General features: G+C 47.7%; 1 long non-coding RNA gene across 2 annotated transcripts in view; it reads right to left on the reverse strand.

Annotated features, from left to right (window-relative positions):
* LOC113456204 overlaps nucleotides 1–5,048 on the reverse strand; it is a 79,389-nt gene extending 74,341 nt beyond the window's left edge. For both annotated transcript variants that reach the window (XR_003377062.1, XR_003377061.1), the window contains exon 1: nucleotides 5,012–5,048. This is a non-coding gene — a long non-coding RNA (uncharacterized LOC113456204). The remainder of the gene's footprint in view (nucleotides 1–5,011) is intronic.
* Nucleotides 5,049–6,450: the final 1,402 nt, after the last annotated feature.

A 6,450-nucleotide genomic window follows, 5' to 3' on the forward strand; every position in this document is an offset into this window, starting at 1 on the left:
TTAAGTGTAAGTTGTTTCTAACAGGTATTTTGTTATGGCAACAAGAAAAGCAATTAATTCAGTGTCTGAAAGTAGTGTCATCCAAGCAGACTCCCTATGCTCTCCCTGGATTTTCCCATCAGGCAAATGGTGACCGCCCTGATGTCTAGCCACATGCTGTAATTCCTTATTCTGTGCTTTGCATGATACTCCTTTCTCACAGCTTAACTAGGCTCTACCTGTTCTTCAACGGTCATGGCCAACATCTTCAAATCTCATGGCTGTGTATTCTCTTTCCCTCCACAGCTTCTACCTTTCCTCTGAAGTCCTCCTAGAGTTACCGTCTCTAGCGCTGATTTTACTATCCAGTCTTCTAGCAGTTGTTACAAACACTTCTGAGTCATTTCCTAGAGTAAACCCTAAGTATCTGGAGGGCAGGGACCAAATACAGAGCTACAGTTTGGCCCAACAGCAGGTGGGCCTAACAGAATTGCACATTTAAAATGACCACGAAATGACCACGTATGAGCAACACAAAAGCAACAGACTTCTGCTTAGAAGACTTCAAAGGCACAGATACCTATCCACACCTGTTGTCGGAGGGACCCGTGCCCCCCACATGGTGGCACAGATACCTGTCCACACCTGTTGTCGGAGGGACCCATTCCCCCCCACATGGTGGCTCCTATGTCCCCCCACACACATGGTGGCACAGATACCTAGCCACACCTGTTGTCGGAGGGACCCACCACCCAGACTCCCAAGATAACCACACAGAAACTATATTATTTAAATCACTGCTTGGCCAGTCACTTAAGTGTATTGCTAGCTAGCTCTTACATCCAGTATTAACCCATTTCCAGTATTTTATATTTTACCACGAGGCTCATGGCCTACCAGCAAGGTTCCAACATGTCTGTCTATCTCTGGCAGTGGCTCCATGGCTTCTTCTAAACTCTGCCTGCCTTCTCCCAGCATTCAGTTTAGTTTTCCCCACCTAGCTCTATTCTTTTGCCCTATCACAGGCCCAAAACAGCTTCTTTATTAACTAATGGTATTCACAGCACATAGAGGGGAATCCCACATCACATCCCTATCCCCAATGACAGTCACTGTTCATTATAAACTTGACTGGACTGGGAATCCCACATGAGACACAGCGCTGGATGTGTATTTGAGGGTATTTTCAGAGAAGTTGACCTGATGAGGTAGGTCTCACCTTGAATGTGGGTAGCTTAGGTCCTTGTCCTTGTTAGTTTTCTGCTACTGTGATGAAACACTGCTCAAAAACAACTTGAGAAGGGGAGAGTTTATCTGCCTTACAGTTCCACATCACAGTCCACTATGGAGGAAAGTCAGGGTAGGAACTCAAGCAGGGATCTGAGGAGCTGAAGCAGAGACCATGGAAGGTCCCTCTGGTTCACTGAACTTGCTTTCTCCTGGAGGGCATACAGGGGCCAGACTTAGGAATGGAAATACCCATAGTGGGCTGGGCCCCCACCACATCAATCATTTATTAATTATAAGCCCCAACTTACCCACAAATGGAGGCAATTTCTCAACTGAGATTCCCTCTTCCCAGATGACTCTGATTTCTGTCAAATTGACAAAAAATTAACCAGCATGGTCCCAGGCTGAATAAGAAAGGGCATGGGGAGAGGGAGGCCAGCTGCGGACTTACTCTTAGCTCACTCTGCTTCCTGACTAGGACACAACCTGACCAGCTGCCTCATGTTCCTGCCACCACGACCTCTGCACCATGACGATCCCAGCAAACAGTGAGCCAACATAACCCCTTCCATCTTTAAACTGCCTTTTTCTTTCGGTTGGTTTAGTTGTTGTTTTGAGACGGGGCTTCACTATGTAGTTGTGGCTGGCCTGGAGCTAGTTCTGTAAAATAGACTGGCCTCAATCTCATAAAGATTCCCCTGCCTCTGCCTCCTGGGTGCTGGGACTAAAGGCGCGCACCACCATGCCTAACCTTAAACTGCTTCTTGCAAGGCAACTGGTCACAGTAATGACGGTTTGCTAATCGCAGACAGCTGGTGGCCTCCGAGCTTCTTACACCCTTTAGTGGAAAGTTTGTCTTTGCACCTCAGCACTTGAGTCAGAGGCAGGTGGAGCTCTGGGACTTGGAGGCCAGCGTGGTTTACAGCTGGGGCTGTTACACAGAGAAACCCTATTTCAAAAGACCACACACACACACACACACACACACACACACACACACACACACGGTTTTACATGTATGACCATGTATAAAAAGATTTTGTATGTCTGGTGGTACTAATGTTTGAACCCGGTGCCTCACATTCACTAAGCAGGTTCTCTGTCATGGAAGCTCACCCCTAGTCCCAAGAGACTTAAGAAGAGTTATTTGGAAGGATGGTATTTTCAATTGTAAAAAGTTCGAGTCTATTCACGACTTGAACAATTGATATTGATCGAAGGTTATATGCTAGGTACTAGGGATACATTACTGAACTTGATTTAACAGACTCTCCTTGGGAGATTAAGGGGCAAAAGGGCAAGCACTAAATACACAAGTGGTGTTTCAGTGGACAACTCAACAGAAGAATTGCAAGTGTTAATGGGATCGCCAAGGAAGCCTCACTGATTCCGGGCTCAGGAAGGTTGTACTGTGAGAAGTCTATTTAACACACGAGCTGAGGGGGCTGCAGTTTCTGCCTCTTAACTTGAAAATGTTCCATTGGAAGATGATTTTACTTTTCAAAGCACATGCTGAGGATCGACAACCAGGGCCTTGTGCATGCTAAGCACACGCTTTACCACTGAGGATCGACAACCAGGGCCTTGTGCATGCTAAGTACACGCTTTACCACTGAGCTACAGCCCAGCCTTGCACACAGGTGTGGCACTGAATGTCCGTGCCCACAGGGGGCGTGGCTTGACAGCAGGAATGACCTCTTGAAACATTTGGCAGCAAGTTACAAATAAGGACAAGAAAAATAACCAGAGCTTCTCGTTACGAAACAGAATGCCACGGCTGAATATCTCCTTTGATAAGGAAATTAATAAACCTTTCTGTTTGCTGGTCCAGTAGTTCACAGCGTTGGCTGATTGCAGGCTCAGGGTGGAAGAATCGGTTGCTTACACTTGTGCCTTGAACAATTGCTTTTCTTCAAGTGAATCTTGAATGCTTGGGGTTTTTTTTGTTTTTGTTTTTTTTTTGTTTTGTCATTCTGTTTATGTGAAAAGATGGATTTTTAAAAAATGTAACTGCAGAAGTGATTACCCAATAAACATTGACATATTTGTCTGGTTTTAAAAATGTTACCTTTTAAAATAGGTTGTATTTATTTTTATTTTATGTGCATTAGCGCTTTTGCCTACATGTGTTTATGTGTACCACATGCATGCCTGGTGCCTCAGGAGCCCGGAAGAGGGTGCCCCATTCCAGAGAACTAGAGTTAGAGAGTTCTAAGCCACATGTAGGGGTTAGGAGCCAAACTCAAGTGCTCCAAGCAGCAAATTCTTTTAACTTCTCCAGTTGCCTTCTTATCTAAGACTCTGCATGAGGTAGCTCATAGTTCCTAGAAGCATATTAACTGTATTTACACTCCCCAGAAATGGAGACTGTGTGCATTTGCTTGGTATGTTTTGTTGCAGAGGAACCCTAAATCAAGTGTTATGGTGTGTGTGTGTGTGTGTGTGTGTGTGTGTGTTTCTTTTGATTTTCTACTCTGGCAACACAACCTTCCAGCTAAGGGAAACACATAAACTCTAGAAATAAATGCTTCCTACATATTGTTGCAGAACTATCAAGCCCATGTTTCCGAGACAAAAGGCTCAGAAGGCCAGTGGCTAGTCACCATTGATAGAGGAAGGTCCCAGCCACCACTTTGTGTCTGCAAATGCTGCTCCACTACCAGCTCCTCCCAACTGCCACCAATCCAAACTCCTGGCTGAGCACCATAGACTCAGGTAAGGTGCTGGGGTCGGGGTGCATCTCAGAGGAAGGAAGTTTGCCTAGCATGCACTAGGGCCCCCAGAATAGGGGCGACAGGAAAGGAAAATGCAAACAGGGAATATGGGTTCCCTGGCCCTTGAAGAGACTCTAACTGCAGCAACAGTTCAAAGGGGCCCCATTCTCTCAACCCCCTTTCTTTTCCCCTAAGTGTTGTTCTGTCCGCTCTCCCATTGCCCTTCTCAAGTCCCCCAACCACATGCGGAACATTCTATTTCCTAGTCCCCACACGAGGCTCAGAATCTTTAAATCTTTTTTTTTTTTTTTTGAGCAAAGAAGTTTAAACAGGGCCTGGTCCTATGGCTCCCATAAGTCTCTGAGAATCCCCTGTGTCTTTTTAGGGGTGGGAAGGCATCACCGAGCCACGAGGAGGTCCCTTCCCCATGAACTCTGGCTCCAGGTTCAACTCCAGAATGTCCAGAATGTTGGTGTATTTTGTGGCTTCTATTAAGAGTGGGTCACCTTAGACTTCATCATCAGCAAATACATATAACTGCGCAGACTCACAGGCCCGAGATCGCACATTCTAAAAGATATCAAATTCCAACGAAAGAGAAATGTGTTGTTGGGAATCTTAACGAGGCCCTTCCCATACTTTTATCTCTTCCTGGCTTCTACAACACCACGAGGAATATCATTTTCCTCCTAAGAACTCGTTGTTAAATTAGCCGTGCCTGGATAGTTTTACATTAGAATTTTCTGAACTCCTCAGTCATGGGAGGCCTAAAGAAGAAATAAACCGGTGAAACAATTGTGTAAACAAGAAGAATATACAAGGGCTAAATGCCGGCTCTTGGGTAGAAAGGCAGCTTCGGATGCGCTTCGATCTCAGCCCTGGGTTAGGACCGCAACAGGGCCCCTTCCCAAAACTACAAATGAAAAGCAAGCCGAGGACGTAGCTGTTTTGGAATGCCTGCATTGCGATGCGTATTTACCACGGTCCTGCTTAAGCCTCGCTGCGGACGCGTTCACAATATAAACAGGAAGGATTAGAGTGACCCGCGTCCCCAAAGACTGCGGCAGCCCGGGGAAAGCTCCGGTTACCTTGCATCCTGCGCAGCCTGCCCCTTGATGACAAATGCCCCAGATTCGAGCATTCTTTTGTAGTTCATGGGAAAGCAGGCTAATCCGTGCGAGCCCGCCCGCACATAGCCCAGCTCCATTCAGCGCTCCCGCACAATGCGCTCTCTGGCAGCCCGCAGCAGCAGCTCCTTCACTGCGACCTGGCCCTACCCGCACCGCGGTTTTGCTGCTTCCCCTCCACGTGCGGGGCTGCCGCTGCGGAGCCGGTGGGAGCGCAGCGTGGGAAAGTCTGCACCGAAAAAATAAACAAACAAAAAACCCAAGACATAGCAGGCTGGCCTTCTTTCTCGCTTCAAGAATTCAGGCTGGCCTCTGTTCCACCTAACACTCCCTTCCCCTTTTTGAACCTTTCCACCCTTTCTCACTCTTTTCCCATTCCCTTATTCATTAGTTCGGATCTCTGTCTCCCTCCCTCCCTCCCTCCCTCCCTCCCCCATCAAGTCACACCACTAGCCTTCTGTTAGTGCTTTCAATATTCCAGGTCACGGGAACTTTTCTGGAGTGGAAGAGTCATCACAGTATCCCAGTGAAGGAGGCACATTTCGCAGATGAGGAAACTGAGGCACAAATGAGCCCAACGGGTACTTAAAATAGAAGCAGGCCCCTTAAGCTACAGGCTGTCGTGGCTGTCAACAGGTCAGAGCCACAGGTCCATTCCAACCTGCAGCAGGAGTCAATGTGCACAGACACAGTCATGTTTCCATCTCAGCTACCTCTTTCAGAGAGAGGGAGAGAGGTCACGTGCCAATCAAAGGGCGTATCCACCCGTGGTTGATTCACAGTTCACTGGGATGCTTGTCACCAGCAAAGATCTGTTTGTCTAGGTTCCGCAGTGTCTTCCATGAGAGCCTCCACTTCCACCACCTGCTCCAGGTTCTCCTCAGGGAGTTCCTTCCACAAGAAGTTGCGACTGTGACCTGTAGCCTGGTACAATGGAGCAACCCACAGTCTCAGCTACGAGACAGGCTAAGGTGGGAGGATCACCTGGACCCCGCAGTTCCAGGCAGACTTGGACAACACAGCAAGACCATGTCTGCTATCAACATAACACTCACAAAACAAAGCTTTAAAAACACGACCCAAGCTTGGCATGGTGGCACAAGTCTTAACTGCCCCACAGCGGGCTGAGGTGAGAGAATGGGGAGTTCGAGGCCAGCTGGGGAGACCCTGTCTCAATAGAACAAAGAAACATCATCAACAAAGCCACGAGCCGTCCACCTGGCTATTTCTCAGTTCCACGGATGAAAGGAGGTTGGTCTGCAGGGTCTACTGATGGCCTCAGTGTCCTGGAAAATGCTGGAGTAGCGTGTCATGTATCTAGAATAAGTGGAGAGTTCCGAGGACAGTGAAGCAGCAGTCAGACTCCAGAGAGCCCAGGCTGATGATTGAAGGGTTTGGTG

This window comes from Microtus ochrogaster, chromosome 6, assembly GCF_000317375.1.
Source record: "Microtus ochrogaster isolate Prairie Vole_2 chromosome 6, MicOch1.0, whole genome shotgun sequence".
Taxonomy (NCBI): Eukaryota; Metazoa; Chordata; class Mammalia; order Rodentia; family Cricetidae; genus Microtus; species Microtus ochrogaster.